Source organism: Hemiscyllium ocellatum, chromosome 40, assembly GCF_020745735.1.
Source record: "Hemiscyllium ocellatum isolate sHemOce1 chromosome 40, sHemOce1.pat.X.cur, whole genome shotgun sequence".
Lineage (NCBI taxonomy): Eukaryota > Metazoa > Chordata > Chondrichthyes > Orectolobiformes > Hemiscylliidae > Hemiscyllium > Hemiscyllium ocellatum.
In genome coordinates, this window is record NC_083440.1 from 13,123,921 (window position 1) to 13,143,775 (window position 19,855).

Below are 19,855 nucleotides of genomic sequence, written 5' to 3' on the forward strand. Positions count from 1 at the left end.
CAAGACAGAACAGGTGATAGACCCAGCAAACACCACAATACACAGTTAAATACCAAAAAAACACAGAGTCCTTTCTGGTGCTCAGAGTCCAGGTATAAAATCTGCTAAATGCAGCGTCCGTTCTCAGGAACAGAGTCTACTCCAGTTTTTGTGGTGCATTGTCCAAATTCGAGTCCACTCCAAACTGCAGAGTCCACTCCTGAAGGCAGCAAATGCACACCCCACAGCACACAGGTGTTCAGTCTTCCTGGAGTCCTGGCCCATCCTTGGAAAACCAGGCCCACTCACTGGAACATAATACATTGTACAGGTGCAGTTGACTCACAGGGGTTTTGGTCCACTCCTGAAGACAAGGTCTTCTCCCAGACCCCAGAATACACTAAGTACTCACCTCCCAGCACACAGATGTTTAATTTTCCGAGGCCTAGTCCCAGGGCTAGGCCTCCCCACAGGAACAACACGTGTGGTAAAATTTGTCTTCCACAAGGGCTCAGTCCAAACACCAAAAACAGTGAGGATACATACACAAAAACAAAGGAAACTAGAGTCCAAGCGCTAATCCCTAGCACAAAATTAACATTGTTCTTTTTTCAAAAAGTAGAAGAAAAAAGAGTAACACAAAGGCTGTAACCAGCCATTGAGACAACAATCCCCTAATGAGAACTCATTTACACCTGAAACATATTATGTACATCAGGAGTTGAACAATCAGTCCACACTGAAAGGAATGCCAGTTACCAAACTGACTAAGTAATTCAGCCAGTTCAGGAATCAGGTTCCCCCTTTAAAAAAAAGAGGGGAAACAGAAACTAACAGGAACACATTGACTGTCGCACCAGCCAGCATAGTCAGTCTCATAAACTGAGGAGGCTCAGAATCTCCTGTTTTTTTTAATTTTAATAAACAAATTACAAAAGTTTACAAAAACCAATTGCAGCTGTATAAAACAGACAGCAATTTTACAAGGGAGAGGAGCAGCAAAGCTAGGCACCAAGCCCTATCGTTCGACCATTTTACAGGGAGATGAGGACAAACCTCAAATCCCAGTTTCACATATAACAAGTCAATGACAATGATATTTGTACATTAAACAATAGTGGAACATACAAAAGTGCAGACCATACAGACCCAGCTAGCCACTGTCCGTCCCACCTAATCTCCTGTTTATTTTATTCAACAAATAAAAAAAAACAGTTTACAACAAACAGTTACATTTGCAGCTGCATATAAGAGACAGCAATTTTACAAGGGAGAGGAGCAGCAAAGCCAGGCCCCAAACCCAACCGTACGAACAATTTACAGGGACATGAGGACAAACCTCAAATCCCAGATTCACATATAAAAATATAAAGAGACATCAACAATGTCTAATGTTCAAATATCAATACTGTTACATACAAAATTGCAGACAATACAGACCCTGCAAGCGCCCACCGCTTCCACCTTCCCAAAAACACTAAGGCAGCCCAGGGCCCTTCGGTCCGGCCCGTGCCCCTTCCAGTTCTCGGTCCACCCTGACACACCTTTTGACCACCTCTAAGACAGCCCGCCGCGATACCCGCCCGGGGTGACAGCGGTCAGAACGGCCTACCAACCTTCTGGCTTCACTAAGCACCCTCAGCACATTTCGACCACCTCTGTGGTAGGCTGCACCGGTACCTGCCCGGGGTGACAGCGCTGAGGACAGCTACGTACCTTCGGCTCTCGGTCTGCCCCTATGTACCATTGGGCTTTCACACACCCTGATGCACCTCAGACGAGTGGGCTTTCCTGGCACACTTTTCGGTCAACTCTAGGACAGCCCGTCACATTCCCTGGGACGACAGCGTGTAGGGTCATCCATAGGCCTTCCGGATCTCAGCCCGCCCCAAACCGCCTTCTGGCTCTCAACTGCTCGGACACCTTTCGACCACTTCTAGGACAGCTGGTCCCGATTACCCCTTCTCGAGACGACAGCGCTCAGAACGTCTTACCCACCATCTGGCTCTCGGTGCAACTGGCATCAGGGTGGCCAACCCACCAACCGGCTTTCAGGACAGCCGACCAACTTTCAGGTTCACAGGATGGCCAACACAACCTTCGGCTCTCGGGGTGACAGCTTTCAGAACGACGCATGAGTATCCCAGCTCACAACAAGGCCTGCCATACCCAGGGATACACAAGACAGTGCAGGTGATAGACCCAGGAAACACCACAATACAGTTAGTTACCAAAAAAAACAGAGATTTTTCTGGTACACATTCCAAATCTATACAGGCTTCAAAGTATAGAATCCATTTCTAGAAAGAGTCCACTCCAGTATATGGTGTAAGTTGTCAGAAATCGAGTCCTCTCCAAATTGCAGTGTCCATTGCTAAAAACAGAGTCTGCAGCCAAGGGCAGAGTCCACTCCTGAAGGCAGCAAATACACACCCCACAGCACACAGTTGTTCAGTCTCCAAAGTTTCCTGGCCCAGCCTTGGAAAGCCAGGCCCACTCACAGGAACATAGCACAGGTGCAGTTAATTCACAAGGATTTGGTCCACTCCTGAAGGAAAGGTCTTCTCCCAAACTCCAGGATACAGCAACTGCTCACCTCCCAGCACACACACACAGGTGTTAAATCCTCAGAGGCCCAGTCCCGGGGCTAAGCCTCCCCACAGGAACTGCTCCTCTGGTAAAATGTATGTCTTACACACGGTTCAGTCAACACAACAATAAAAAGTGAAAACACGTACAAAAAGCAAAGTAAACTAGCTTCCAAGGGCTAAGTCCTACCATAAAATTAACATTATCCTTTTCTGAAAAAGGAGAGAAGAGTAACACACAGGCTGTAACCAGTGAAACAACAATTCCCTTATGAGAACTGAGATACACCTGAATCACATTGTGTGCACCAGGAATTTAACAATCAGTTCTCACTAAAAGGAATGTCAGTTAACAAACTAGCTAAATAATTCAGCCAGTTCAGGTATCAAGTTTTCCCCTCCAAAAAAAAAGCGAAGTAGAAACTAACAGGAAAATACTGACTGTAGTACCAGCCAGCACAGAGCTGAAAATGTGTTGCTGCAAAAGCGCAGCAGGTCAGGCAGAAGATGAGGAACAGGAGAATCGACGTTTTGGGCATAAACCCTTCTGCACGAAACGTCGATTCACCTTTTCCTCGGGTGCTGCCTGACCTGCTGCGCTTTCCCAACAACACATTTTCAGCTCTTATCTCCAGCATCTGCAGTCCTCACTTTCTCCAGCTAGCACAGAGTCAGTCTCATAAACTGAGGGGACTCTGAATCTCCTGTTTTTATTTCCCACTCAGGAAGATAGGAAAACAACCGAGTGGCCTGTGACAAGCAGTGCCCTTCACATCAAAGGGCAATGCTGTGTGATCAAAATATGAAGGGGAGGCCAGGGACTAAATCAAAATAGAATGGAGGGGTAAATGATGCACTCCACTCCCTGCGGCGCCCACCTCTCCCTGAACAACTCCAGGGTGTTGCTGGACACCGCGTGCTCCTTCTCCAAGGACACCCGGGCCCTAACTTAACTACGGAAGAGGTGCAGGCAGTTAGCCCTAACGACTCCATCCACGGCTCGCTGCCTGGACCTGTTTATGGCCAGTTTGGACAGGCCCAGGAGCTCCAGACCTCCCCTCCCTCCACCGCAGTGGGTGCCCGAAGATTAGGAGCATGGTACTGAACTGCAACCAAAATCAAAGGACGAGATTGTTGAGAAAATCAAAAAGGGAGTGCAAACGCCTACACCCAATATACACGTGGACTACGGTCTCCACAGCGCCACAGAACAAGCATTTGGGCTTGGAGTCCGTGAACTACCGCAATCTGCGGTGGCAGGGGACTGCTGCATGCAACACCCTCCCCAGATCCCCAAGAGAAACGGGGAGGACTCCTGCGTAGAGGGCCCTCCACTGGGAATCCCCACCGCCTGGTGGTAAATGGGCACGCCAGGACAAGTCCGGACGGTGGATGAGGTTAGAAGAGGTGGACGGAGTGCAGCAGCAGTCGATACAAGACCCGCCTTTCCACCTTTGAAAAGAAACAAAATTAAAATTCTGGAGGCGGCTCAGATTGTGGGGCACAGTCTCCCGCTGGAAGTACGGACCTTGGGGCCAATGTGAAATTCCGTCCGGCATGGGGTGAGCACGGACGGTATCCCACTGCACACCCGAGCGTCCTCCAACTGGTGCACTATGTCGGGTCCGAGCACCGGCATTTTAAGGCGTCGGATGGCGTTGGCCATGTACCGGACGTCTACCGCTGCCCTGCTCACTCTGTCCTGCGGCAACGTCCAGCCCAGGCCACCGGCACCCAGCACGTCCGCGACCCTGGTCACCCTCGCCGCCATGGCTCTACCCTCCAACAGCCACTCGAACCCGTGAGCACAGAGATGCAGATTCCTGAGCTGTGGCTCCCGGGCGGCAGCCGCTACTCCTGCCAGAGGGTAGGCTCGGCGCGATAAGACCACGTTCCAGACAGTGATCAGGTCCTGGTAAAAGACAGGCAGCACCTTGAGGGAGACCTCCAAACCACCACAGTCGATGAACAGGAGCTATGTGTCGTAGTTGAGGTTATGTACCTGGCAGGAAAAAAATCTCCTGTTTTCATTTTTTGTATTTCATTAAACAAATTACAAAACAGTTTACAAAAAAAACATTTACAGCTGTACAAGAGACAGCAGGTTTACAAGGTAGAGGAGCAGCAAAGCCAGGCCCCAAACCCTACCGTTCGACCATTTTACAGGGAGATGAGGACAAACCTCAAATCCCAGTTCCATGTAAGACATTGACAACGACATTGTACATTATACAATACTGTTACGTACAGAAGTGCAGACAATACAGACCCAGCAAGCCCCCACCTCTCCCACCTTCCGACCACGCTGAGGCAGCCCGGCCCTAGCCACCTTCTGGTTCTCGGTCCACCCTGTGCCCCATCCAGTTCTCGGGATGCCTTGAAACACCTTTCGACCACCTCTAGGGCAGCTCGACGCGGTACCCGCCTGGGGTGACAGCGGTCAGGACGGACTACCCATCTTCCAGCTTCACTAACCACCCTCAGCACATTTTGACCACCTCTGGGGCAGCCCGCCCCGGTAATCCACTGTTTACATCAGTCAGCCAGGCCTCACTGATTGGACCACGTCAACAGCTCCAAGCAGGAAACTCATAATCTGGCTCAACGTGTTCCCATCGCTATTAAGATGGAATAAAGTGGCTTGCAGTTGATTAAGAATAGCAATGTGTCATGACACAGAGATCGAAACCCACTGTTAATTCAACCAATCATACAGAACAGCTTGACTTACCTGGCAATATGCAAAAATATGGGTGACGGAGAACTCACAAAATTCAGTAAACTTTTCACAAATCTAAGCCCCTTTTTCTCTGAACACCTTACTCTACAAAAATATGCTATAACAACGCTATGACAATACGCTGTTCCAAAAAGATACTCATTAAAAGTACATCAACTTAATTTCAAAACCACATGATCTCTATCCTCTTCTGTGTCGTCACTCTTCAAGCTGATGTTCTTCCTTTTTTACTGTGGGTATGTTTCACGTGAAAACGTACCAGTGAAAGAGTGTGTTTTCTATTTCTTTTGAGAACAAGATGTTAGATGGGAAATTAACTCTCCAGTAGTTTCTCTGAGTGACAATTGATCTCCGAACAATTTTCAGCATGTCTGCATTTTTACATCACGACAACATTGTATGATCTCATTGGTTCAGTGTTGGCAAACCAATAAATGTAAACTCAATTGAATTTTAGTATGCAGGGGCATAACTTAAAACGTTAAATTAACCTTTGGTTAAATTTGATTTGCTCTGAAAACATGAAACAAAACTCAGCATTCATTTCACAGCCAAATGTGACAAATTTTCAAAATTCTAGGGCACTCTGATACTGCCATCTGAACTTACATTCAGTTGCTTGTAACCTCTCAGTTCAGTTCAGCATTCCCTCTATCTTTAAGGTACAGTACATGTCTTGAATTTCATGATACTTGCTTGGTGATACATTAAAATAATGCAAGTGTTCGGACAGTCATAGCTTTGCAGACATATTACACCCAAGGTAACAGGTTAAATAAATAAACAAAGGGTCCTGTTAGAGGCATGCACCTGCAGTTGCTGATGCAGAAAAGGCTGGATAAGGGCACCCTTCAGTATGCTGATAGAGCAATTCAATTGTCTGCTGTTGCAAATTCTGAAAGTCAGCACAAATAGATTTAATTTATTGAGATTTCCAGATGTTCACAGTTACATGTTATGAATCAGTTACAGAGTTTGAATAGATATGCACATAACCGTAAAAACCTAATAAGCATTAAAGAGCTACCACTAAAAATCCTCTGGGTAGTAAAGGAGGAGTCTCACACTATTGCAGGTAGGGTTGAAATGCAGGTGCAGGCGTCAGCAGTGTTAGATTAGATTACTTACAGTGTGGAAATAGGCCCTTCAGCCAAACAAGTTCACACTGACCCTCCGGAGAGCAACCGACCCAGACCCGTTCCCCTACATTTACCCCTTCACCTAACATTCTGGGCAATTAAACATGGTCAATTCACCTAACATGCACATTTTTTGACAGACTGAGGAAACCATGGCTCCCAACAGAAACGCACGCAGACACGGGGAGAATGTACAAATCCACACAGACAGTTGCCTGAGGCGGGTATTGAACCCGTGTCTCTGGCGCTGTGAGGCAGCAGTGCTAACTACTGTGCCACCCATATTGAAATGTGGTTATATAGAGTACTCACTGCGAAAGTTCCAATGATAGAGGTAGGTGTGACTGGGAAACATCATGACTTCATAGAAGACCAAAGGCTGACTGCAGCGCTTTCCATCACTGACCTAATAGCCACATAAGTAATTGGATTAGGTGTGCATGTTCGAAATTAATAATATGATCGTTCTATAATGGTGGGATGAAATGAATTTATAAACATATATGCCTTTCCTTTGTTCAGTGAAGAAGCTTCCTGAACGCCAGATGCTTCCTCGTATCAATGTCACATATTAAAAACGCCGGGTGCTGAGTGATTCATTTCGTCATTCCTTCCCAATACCACTGTCCATATCACTCTACAAAATTTAACGTTGTAGACAGAAGTGATCTGAACAGTAATTGGTATATTCGAATGAATTTTGAATTCTGACTGATTTTTTTTTCATTCATGAATGGGGTGTGAGCTGCCAGATTTGTATGTATTCCCCATTCCTAAATGGTGCCACCATTTTGAACCGCTGTGCTGCTTGCAGCGTGGTTACACACAATGCCCTGGGGCAGGGAGCTCCATGATTGTGACCCAGCAATAGCGAAGGAACGGTGATGTATTTCCAAGTCAGGATGATGAGTGCCTTCAAGGAAACTTGCACGTGGTGGTGTTACCATGCATCAAACACCCTGTCCTTGTGAATGGAATCTGAGTGTGGCTATTATGTTAATCCTTGGTGAATTTCTGCAGCGAAGTTTGTAGATAGTACACGTTACTGGCCCTGTGTTTTGATGGTAGATGAGGTGGGCACTTTTGTGAATGTGATGCTAATCAAGCGGGCTCTAATCACACTTTCCAATTACAGTATTACTGTTATGATAAAGTACCACATTCACTAAGTTCCCTAATGATTCGCACATGATTCTATGCCTCCCCAGCTCTAAGGTCTACCTCCCCTCATTAACAGATCCTACACATTTGTGACTATCAAACAGGAAAAAGCATGGGACGCAATTCAGAGACACCTCAGTTCAACAATTCAGTCTTCATATTTAAGCACCTCAGTTCAACTTCATAAAAAGTATACTGTTGTGATGGTTCACACTCAGTTCCTGATCAGGTCCATTTATGGAAAATATCTTATCCATTTCAACATTTTGATTTGATTTTTTCTTCCATTACCAGTTTAGTAAGAATGATAAATCTGCTAAATATTTCAGTGAGTCTATTAGCATCACCAACTTGTATTAAAATATTTCATTTTTTTTCTTTCATGGTTCTTATTCTCGCTTATTTGTTGATTTACTCTGCTTCTCTATTTTTTTTCCCAGCATATCTTTATTTCATTCTGGTTCGGGTGAGTCTGTAATTCCAATGTAATCTTTTCATTGTGCATCGTGTAATTGAGTGAACATATTAATCTGAGGCAATTGATCTGATATTTCAGATATATTATGCTGATAATTTTGCTGTGATTCTAATCGTGAAGAAGTGCGCATTTTTTTTATTTTTCTTACAGTTAACTTGGTGGGAATTGTGATTCTGAATCGAGGCAATTGTGGGCTCTCCAAATGCATCACTCGCTATTTGTTGGCAATGTCTACAGCAGACCTGCTTCTCGTCATCATTAATGTCTTACTGCAACGAATTAACAATCTTTATTTCCCAGTTACCTTTTTATCCATCACTCCCGTGTGCACTTTGAGACTTTCAATGTTCCTTGCAACCCGAGCCTGTTCAGTTTGGTTCACAGTTGCTTTCACATTTGATCGGTTTGTAGCAATTTGTTGCCAGAAACTAAGAGTAAGATATTGCAATGCGAGAACGGCATTAGTGATTATAGTAACTGTCAGTTTGATCATCTGTTTGAAATCAAGTGCTTGGTGTTTTATAGTTATGCCTTTAATTGTTATTGACAATATACCATGGTTTTGCATCTTCAAATCATCCTATTATACATCAGTATTCTGGAATGTATATGGATGGTTTGACAGTATAATTACACCATTGCTTCCAATTGTATTGATTTTAATATTCAATGCTCTGACTGTCAGGAATATTATAACGTCTAACCGCATCCGCTGTCGCCTCCAGATCCACGGAAATGGACAGAATAGTATCGATCCCGAGGTGGTAAACAGGAGAAAATCCATCATCTTGCTCTTTGCATTGTCTGCTAATTTTATACTGTTGTGGATGACATATGTAGTACACTCTTTCAAGTGGCAAGTAATAAACTATAATTATAAAGACAAGACATTGAATACTGCAATATTTGTCTTTCAAGAAATTGGATTCATGCTACAGTTTCTGAGTTCGTGCACCAATACTTGCATATACGCTCTAACCCAAAGTAAATTCAGAGAGGAATTTATCAATGGAGTAAAATATCCATTTACTCGATTTATTAAATTATGCCAATAAGCATACAAGCCTGACCTGTACTTGAAGATGGATTTCCAGTGTTCGTACAGGACCTCCAAGTTGAAATAGCTTGTGAAATTTCCCAGGCTTCATTAACGGAAATGAGCTCCATGTCCTCAGAATTGGAAAGACGAGTCTTGGCCACGAGATTTGGAAATGATCAGTTGTGCAAAAAATGAACGATTTGTATTTAAAATATGTCATTGAGACATAGTACCTGTCAAGGATTTTGCTGGTCAAAGTGATGAGTCTTTGATTTTGCGTTTCATGTGAAAAACTAGTTCAATTTGAAAACTATCTAAATCATTACTTTCTGTCGTCAATAAGCTTGCGTTCTTCTATCAAAAGTTCAGTGGAAAACTTGTGTAAATATGTTCAATGACTGACTACCGTGGCAAAAAAAATGCAAACATTAAACATAAAATCTTCCAAGCTACTGTCAATCTGAAATTTGATTTTAGTGGCATGATTTGCAGTTGCGATGAGAATATGTAATAGTCAAAGCTCTTTTCCACATTTCAGGTTCAGTCCCTTACAAAAAGTGACCAGTGCAGATTCTGGAGATCAAAGTCGAGAGTGTGGTACTGGAAATAGCACCGCACATCAGGCAGCATCGAGGAGCAGGATATTCGTCATTTCGTGCATCAGCGCTTCATCAGGAATGGATGTGCTCCTGCTCCTCGGATACTGCCTGACCTGATGTGTTTTTCCAGCACCACGCTCTCGACCCACTTTCAGACTCTGCCTACGCCTTCAAAAAACAACTTATTCACTTGTTCTCATGGTTGCATCGCACTATCCATCATTGAAACAATCACATTGTCAACATTCCTGAGCCTACTTCTTTGTGTGTACCATGCATTTTGTTTTGTTTAAGCTGTTATAAATTACATGTTTACATTTCAGTTCCGGTCTAAAATTGTGACACTTGATGTTACTTTTTCCCTGTACAGTTCATGGCATGTTAATTACAATGCAAAATGGATGGTCACTTGCCTCAAAATATCTAAGCTGCTCCCTGGACATTGAGACTCAGCACCAACATTCACTTTGAAAGGAATACTGAGCAATGACGCTAATTATAAAGAAAATTATTTATACGATACAGTAAAAAGTAATCCACTTGATTATATCTGCATTCATAAACATACCACCCATTAACCACGAACACTCAATAACTGCAGTGTGTACCAGTTACAAGATGCACTGCATAAATTCACCTTTTATCCTGAGGTAGTACCCTCCAAAACTCAGGCGCGACTCAGGCGACTGACTGTGTGGAGTTTGCACGTTCTCCCCGTGTCTGCATGGGTTTTCTCCGGGTGCTCCGGTTTCCTTCCACAGTCCAAAAAGATGTGCGGGTCAGGTGAATTGGCCATGCTAAATTGCTCGGAGTGTTAGGTAAGGGGTAAATGTAGGGGTGTGGGTGGATTCCGCTTCGGCGGGTCGGTGTGGACTTGTTGGGCCGAAGGGCCTGTTTCCACACTGTAAGTAATCCATCTAATCTAATCTAATTTCATTGTTCAAAACATGACCACTTCAATCCAGACAAAGGTAGCATGCATATGGGAACACCACTCCCTGCACGTTCCCCTCCAAATCGCTCATCATCTCGCCTGGGAAACATATCCCTGTTGCTTCACTGACACTCGGTTAATATTCTGGAATTTCCTTTTTAAGGGTATTGTTGGTCATGCTATAATTCACCCACCAGGAAAAGAATCTATGTGGACAAGACATCATTAACAAGGAAGGCCAACGATGAAAGGGAAGTGAAGAAGAAGGGGAGGTGAAAAATGAAATTTAAATGGGGTTGGAGGGGGAATCAAGCCCTATCTCCCTCACAGAAACAATTCTTCCTAAAGGCATCGAGACACTCCATGCTCCCTGTCGGAAGACACCCAGCCTTGGACACCACTGCATCAGAGGGACAGGCACACGGTAGAGACGAGCTCCTGTTTAACTCTGTCAGCCAGGGCTACATGATTAGACGAGATTCACAGCCCCAATCAAGGCTGTGACCCACCAGGCCCTTGTTCCAATGATGAAATTACTCCCCGACAAAGTCAGGGATGCACGCCTGTTCATTCGCTTGTTGCTTCCCTTGCATACATTTACCCCACGTCTTGTTTCATTGACTCTGAACCGGCCATGGGGTGATGTGTACTGGACCGTAACCAGTCTCTTGCCCCCAGAGTGTCACGGGAGACTTTCCTCCTCTTCTTCGTTGGTAATGGTTTCGAGGCTGTATCCATCTCAGATTGGAAGCTGTCTTCTTCGCTAAGCTGAGGGAAGAGCCCACGGTTTCTGTTAGACTATCTGGCTGTTCTGAGGAACCAGATACGCATTGCTCCAGCCCAGTGGGCGACGGAGCAGCTTTCATCTGATCTACCTTCTTGTTCAGGGACGCTTCACTTACGAAATTATGTAAGTTTTGGAATCAAACATCACGATAGTCTTGTCTTTTACCCATGCATCGCCATTTCTGTTGTTTCGACACTAACCTTCGTTTCCTCAAGTTCACTGTCTCTCTCGATTAGAGGAGACATTAATCTGGTAGTTGTGTTCCTGATGCTGTTTCACCCTCTCCCAGTCTGGGAATATCAGGTTTAAAATTGGTGCAGCATCTTCTCCCCATTAACAACTCTGCTGGAGCTAGCTCTGTTGTTTTGTGAGTGATGGTCCTATAATCGAACAGGACCCGGGACAGTTTGGTATCGAGTGAAGTTGATGTCTGTTTCTTTAAACCTGACTTCAATGCTTCACCAGACCATTGAATGGTGGATGGCATAGAGCTGTCTGAACATGCCGAATGATTGTTGAGGTCAGAAAAAACTGGAGAACACTGCTGGAAAATGACATGCTCTTGTCTCTGACGAGTACGTCCAGGGGTCAGTGTATCCTGGATGATTTTCACAGCCACTAAATCATCATCATGGAGTTTGCAAAATGAATTCTATCCATTTCCAACCACTTTCAATGGACAGCCACAATAACCAAGAACTTGAGCACATGACAGGACCGGGACAGTCCATGTGTAATCTCATCCATGCTTTACACAGCCGTTTGCAAGAGTATGGGGTGGGATGGTGGTTAGGGGCATCTGCTGCAAATAATGTTTATCCGTATGAGCACTGGGCACTATCCCACCAACGTGGCCATGTTGGCATCCAATCCTGACCAACAGACATAACTTCACTCCAACATCTTCATTTTAGAGACCCCTCGATAACCTTGCTGTTATTCAACCAATATCATTTGGACTGTTTTACTCGGGACAATCCCTCTTGCTCTCCATAATAAAGTGTTGTCGTCTATAATGAGGGATTGGATATTTATCTAGCTGTGAGAATTGGTGTACAGATTGTTTAAAATCCTCAAATGACAAAAGGCCAATCAAGTTTAACAATCAGTACGTGCAGTGCTGTTGATTCTGCAGACTCTCCTGGGCTAATGATTTCTTCCCTTTCCAGCCTCTGATTTCTGCCTCGGCCTTTCCCTATAGAGTTGAAGATGGTTATTGCCTGACACTTTTGTGGATCAAATGTCATTCACTACTTGTCCATAAGATAAGACACAGGAGCAGAATTAGACCATGGGGCCCAATGAATGTGCTCCGGCATTCAATCATGGCTGACATGTTTCTTAATACCATTTTCTAGCTTTCTAACTGTAATCCTTGATAGTTCATCAACAACTATCTGTTTCTTCAATACACTTCGTGACTTGATCACCAAAGCATTTCTGTGGCAACTAATTCCACAGATTCACCATCCTCTGGCTGAAGAAGTTGTTCCTTGTCTCAGCTTCAAAGGGACATTCCTTAACCCCAAGGTTGTGCCTCAGGTCCTGCTGCGTCCTATTAATGGAAACATCTTCGCTACGTCAACTCTATCCTGGTCTCTCAATATTCTGTAAGTTTCAGACAGACTGGCCTTCATATTTCTAAACCATATTGCGTGCATAGACAGAGTCCACAACCGCTCTTTCAAAGCAAACCCTTCATCGCTAAAACCATTCTTATAAACCTCCTCTGAACCTTCTTCAAGTTCAATGCATCCTTCCTTAGACACGGGGGCCAAGAACTGCTCACGAAATGTTGTGTAAGGCATTACGTATCTGCTCATGAGTACATGAAACTAAAGAGTACATGAGACTGTTAATTTTATTGCATAAGTTGGTTATACACCCTTCCCACATATTTCTCTCTAAGTTCGTTTATTTGTGATGATTGCAATAATTTCCTATTACATGTTTGTATTGAAAGATATATTTTCTATTGACCACATGTTCTATTGACAAAATCATTTGTAATGCCAGTTTGAAATCCAGTTAGTCTTCAGTTTGGAGGTACTCTGCCTGTCACGCCAAGAATCCCACAAACCTAAATGTCTCATTCAGGGTTAACCCAATGTCACGAGCCTCGGTTGGTGGTCTTAAACACGAAAACTCGTGATTACAATATCTGTAGTTCTCAAAGTGTTGAATAATACTGATAGTGAGCTCGAATTAGAGAAGGCTAGGGGTCGTAATATTCCTGAACTAAATGCATCACACCTTGAAAGTTTTTGGCATCTGATGTCTCTCGGAAAATTAGGCTCCTCATAACTGAAAGTTCTGCTGGTCTGCATCGATCAGGATTACTCGTTGCCTTTCTTTTGCCTGCATAAAAGAATGCATTCTTTCCACATCCCAGAATTTAACAGGAGGATCGAACAAGTCAAACTTCCCATATAGAAGTATAATAATACAAATACCTACCCAATTCAAATTTGACTGTGGCCATTTTCGTAGTTGCCACTGAATAACTGCACAGAGTCCGCAATCCCATTACCAAGCCACCACATTTTAACATATACAAAGCACGTGGATTGTGCCTGTAGAGTCAAAGAGATGAACCACATGGAAACAGACCCTTCAGTCCAACCCTTCCATGCCAGATATCCCAACCCAATCTAGTCCATCCTACCAAGCCCGGCCCCGTCCATATCCCTCCAAACCCTTTTATTCATATAAACATCCAAATGCCTTTTTAAATGTTGCAATTGTACCAGCCTCCACCACTTCCTCTGGCAGCTGATTCCAAACACGCAACACCCTCTGGGTGAAAAAGTTGCTGCTTCGGTCTCTTTTGTACATTTCCCCCTAACCCTAAACCTATGTCCTCTAGTTCTGGAATCCCCTACCCCAGTGAAAAGACTTTTCGTATTTGTACTATCCATGTGCTTCATAATTTTGAAGACCTCTATAAGGTCACCCCTCAGCCTCCGACGCTCCAGGGAAAATAGTCTCAGCCTGTTCAGCCTCTCCTAATAGCTCAAATCCTCCAACCCTGCAACATCTTTGTAAGTTTCTCTGAACCCTTTCAAGTTTCACAACATCTTTCCGATAGGAAGGAGACCAGAATTGCACACAATATCCCAACAGTGACGTAAACAGCCATCTCCGAATCAGTGCTTAGAATGAGGAGACACTCTGAACCTCCTGTTTATCTCTGTCAGGAATCGTTCTCACATTGGCCAATGTTACCAACACCAACCAACGACCTTATTGTAAATGAGATCCACCTAGCCCTCTTTGCTATCACAGTGAATCCAACTTTATACAATTAAGTTCGAGATCCATAATTTGCATTTTATGACGTTGCAGTCACCGTCACACATTCTACAGGTTGACTGAGCGAGTGGACAGTCAAAGTTAAAGAGCCAGTCTCTGTGTCAGAGGCACAACAACCAAGATTGATAGACTGAGTCAGGGAAAAAAAGACAGATGCAGATATACAGAGAATTACACAGAGAGAGACAGAGAAAACAATACAGAGACAGAGATGGACAACTAGAGAGAGAAAAGATGGAAAGAGAGTGAAAGAGAAAGACGGAGGGATAAGACAGAAAGAGATGGAGATGGAGACAGAAAAAGAAATGATTAAAATCAGAGATACACAGAATGAGAGAGAAAGAGACAGAAAAGAAAGGGACCTGGAAACCTAAACATAAGTGACGTTCCAAAGTGGTCAGTGTCGAGTCCAGTTTTCATTTGTTATTTACATAAATGATTTGCATATAGAAGGTATGGTTCATAATTTCCGGATTACACTATGATGGATGGTATAATGACAGTGAAGAAAGTTATCGAAGATGAATTTGGTGAATGGGCTGGTTAGTGGAAAATAGAGTTTAATCTGAATAAATGTAAAGTGTTACATTTTGGTAAAATAACAAGACTTATAGAGCTAAACGTAGGGCCTTGGTTGCTATCTTTAAAAAGCAATTAGATAAGTATATGAATAAGAAATGCTTGGAAGGATATCGACCATATGAAGGCGTGTGGGACTATTTTAGTTTTGATTATACTTTACAATGACTGATTGAACTGAAGGGTCTGTTTCCGTGCCAAATCACTCTGTAACACAAAGATAGATAGAATTGGAGCGACAAAGAGAGATAGGGGGAGAAATCCAAATACACACAGACGAGAGAAAAATAGATTCGCAAGAGAAAAGAGAGTGAGACACAGAGACAGATAGAAAAATGAGGCACTGGTGCACAAACAGAAACAGAAGGGAAGGGAGAGTTAAGAAAATGAAGCACAGACAGACACTAAGAGAAAACTAAAGAGAGGGGGATAATGTTAACCATTTACAATTCAATAACTGACTGCCAACAGAAAAGGAATGGGCATTTACCAGTTTTATTTCAATACTGATAATAATTTGAAAAACAAAGAAACACCTTCAATCTTGGCAGAATACAAGTAACAATTTGTTTGCAAATTAACGTGATCACAATTGTCCTTTATTGCCTCAGTCTTAAGTATGTATATATTTTAACTACAGAAGGGAGTCAATTCTGTGATTTCCACTTACAGCGAAAAGCAACGTGATGAAGTTGTAACGTTCATGTGATCACACCAGTTTTAAATTAAATACTCTGCAAATGTATCAGAATCTTTCACCGAGCGGATGGTTTTTTTGGGTACATCAGATATTTGTCTTGATGTATATCCTGGGGAACAGACCGTAGAGCACGGCGTCCTCTGTCACCGAGATGCTTGGGATATCCCTCGACAAAAACCATTGTATTTTCCTCCAGACCTCCGTTGCAAAAGCACATCCCAGCAGGGGACGTCTGCTCACCCCACCCCATGCACTGTCTTAAGGCAGCATAGGGAGGCACGGAGAGACTGGGTGCAGATGAAGGGTCCTTCAGATAGTGCCTTTCTCACCACCAGTGAAGCGATACCTTGATGCATATTACAAAAGGGCCATTTTACCAGAATTCTGCCAAAGGACTTTGATATTCTGTTCAGGGAACCATGTGACAGGATCCTCGCTTTCCTTTCCCTGTAGTGTCTCAGGGATATTGCGTGCTGCCGAATTCCAGATGGACTGGTGGTCAAAGGTATTTCTCTTTACAAGTGTTCCCATGAAGGACACGTGATAACGAATGGTCCAACTACCTGGAGTGTTCTGTGGCAACGAGGCCAGTACCATCCTTCACAAAACTGGGGACAGGTCGAACCTCAGTACATCGTGACACTTTTTGTTTGCACAGCTTGATGCAGCTGCACTTAAATGTAACCATCAGTGTGAGGGAAGTGTTGAGTACATCATTCCCATCACTGAAACAAATGTTTGTTGCTTTTTTTTTACATGGAGTCCCCGCGGACGCTGTCCATTTTCAATCTCTAGATGAAGTGGAAAATGGCTCGGGTGACTGAAACAGTGCAGTTCTGGGCAATGTGCCAAACCTGCATCACAGACAACAACAACAGAGATAATGCCTCAAACCTGATGACCAGGGTTTTTCTCGAAGTGGAGAAGAAGCGATGCTCCCTGTTTCTGCCTCACCTTGGCAAACTGCTCATTCCAGATTTTTGCAAACACTCCAGCCCCTCTGAGTCATATGCCCAACACCTTCAGGTAATCTGTCCTGACCGTGAATGGGATAAAGAATCGGTCGGTGTAGTTCCTAGAGAACATGGCTTCACTCTTGCATTGGATTCCCTGAGAACCTGAGGCCAGATTGAACTCGTCACAGATGCTCGAGTTTTGTTACCAACAGTGGATCTGAGTAGAAATCGGCGATGCCATACCCGTACAGAGAGGCTTTGAAATGCAGGCCTCCGCTGCCTGAAACAGATCCCCCTCTCAGGCTCGCATCCTTCCTAATGTACTCGACAAATGCTCTGTACATCAGACAAAAAAGGCAGGAGAGAAATTGCAGACCCGCCTGACTCATTGACTCATTGATTGAGACCGTGCTAATGATATTGATGCAGATCCAGCCACGGATTCTCTCCCCAAAGGCCATTTTGCACAGCACATTACATCGACATATCCAGCAGTTCCCTGAAAATTGACAGTCAGCACGAATATTCAGTGTGAAAGAAAAACTGAGCACTGACACCAATTATAAAGAAACGTCTTGACACTCTCCAAGGACAAAGCGATACGCTTGATTGTATGAATATCCACAATCATAAAGCCCCTCAACCACCAATACTCAATATCAGCATTGTGTACCAGCTACAAAATGCACTGCAGAACTCCATCACAGATCCTGAGACATGACCTTCCAACACTTGATCACTTCCACCCAGACAGGGGCAGAGACACATGATAACACTATATCGTACGCGTTCCCCAACAAGTCACTCACCATTTCGAGTTTGAAGTATATTGCTGTTCCTTCATACTGTCTCTGTCAGACTCCCTGAATTTCCTCCCTCAGGACACGTATGTCAGCCGACCTGCTGTTGACAGGAAGCAGCGCTGCTCCACTTTCAAGGGGCAGGCTATCAATGCTAGCACAGCCCCAATGCCTGCGTCTCTGCACAAAGCAAGCAACCTGACCCGGTAATGTGTGCTCATGTAACCGAATAAAAACAGTTGGGCATTTTGGTCCCTCTCCTGTGGCACCCAGCAGCCACAATCGGGCAACACACAAATGACTGTTTTCTTTTATGCCAGTTCAGAGTTGCAATAACTTCTCATTCATAGCAAATGAAAACTGAAATCACTGAATAGAGAACGGTATCCCTTTACCATGTTATCTGTTATTTACAAGAACACAGTCCATGGGCTTCAACCAACCAGCTCAAAGTCTGTGCTGACAGTGAGAAGAACCTCTTGTTTACTTTATTTCCCTTTCTCTTTTATTGATCCCCGAAATGACCACTGCAGAGCAGTATCACTTATATTTCTCCCACATCACCCGTGTCTCTGTGGCTGTGTAAGTATGCATAGACTCAGAAAAAAACACATCTTTGCAAAAGAAATCTATGCTATAATGCCACCAGCAGGAAAAACACCCATTTAGCCAGGTAGTCATTAACAAGCAAAGCCCGTACGAGGTAAGGTGTGCGAGAGAAAATGAAATGTAAGGGAAGGGAAAGGTAAGAAAGAAATGAAAATAGATTTGGAGCGGGAAATAAAACATTCTATTCCCCATTGTGACAAACTGTCTGAAAGGCATCAACAGTATTGGTGAACACTGCATGCTCCCTCTCCAAGGACACTCGGCCTCGATTATCAATGCTGAAGATGGACAGGCACTCAGCAGAGACCATCTCCTGTTTAACTCCGTGGTTGGCCCACGTATGCAGTCCCAGTCAATGATCTGATAGTCAGTGTGATCAAACCTGGCCCTCGTTCCAACGATGAAACTACTCCCCCACCAAGTTAGGGGCTGTGCACCTGCTCTTTCTCTTGTACCTTCTACTTCAACATTTTGAACTGAATTGCGTTCAATTGAATTTTTTGTCATGAGTGACAAGGCACAGTGAAATGCTTTGTCTTGCGAGCAATAGGCAGATCACATAGTTAAGTAGCATAGTTAATCAAATAATGAGTTAACAGCGGCAAAACCAAAAACACAGATATGCGAATGCTACGAGCTTGCAAGTCCTTTCAGTATTCCCACGACATTAGGATAGAAACTCTTACAAACCAGCTGGTTCATGTCTTCAGGTTTGTGTACCTTCTCCCAGATGGCGAAGTTTGTGGAAAAGTATTGCCAAGTGGGCTGGATCTGTGAGAATGCTGGCAGCCTTAACTTGACTGCGGACCTATCGATGGAACCTGTAGGTGGAAGGTTGGCCTGTGTGATTTTCCCGGCAGAGTTGATCACTCTCTGAAACCGTTTCTGATCTTGAATGGTATAATTGCATCTCAAGTAGTGATACATCCAGACAGAATGCTTCCGAAAGCGCACCCGTAAAAGTTGGCAAGGCTGGTCACCGTCATGCCAAACTTCCTCAGATGTCTGAGGAAGAAGAAATGTTGTTGAGCCTTTGTAACTCGTACATAGAACATAGAAGGATACAGCGCAGTACAGGCCCTTCGGCCCTCGATGTTGCGCCGACCGAGTCCTACCTAACCTATACTAGCCCAATAACTTCCAAATGCCTATCCAATGCCCGCTTAAATGAACATAAAGAAGGAGAGTTCACCACTGATACGGGCAGGGCATTCCATGAACTCACAACCCGCTGTGTGAAGAATCTACCCCTAACATCTGTCCTATACCTACCACCCTTAATTTAAAGCTATGTCCCCTAGTAACACCTGACTCCATTAGCGGTAAAAGGTTCTTAGTATCTACCCTATCTAAACCCCTAATCATCTTATACACTTCTATCAGATCTCCCCTAAACCTTCTCTTCTCCAATGAGAACAGCCCCAAGTGCCTCAGCCTTTCCTCATACGATCTTCC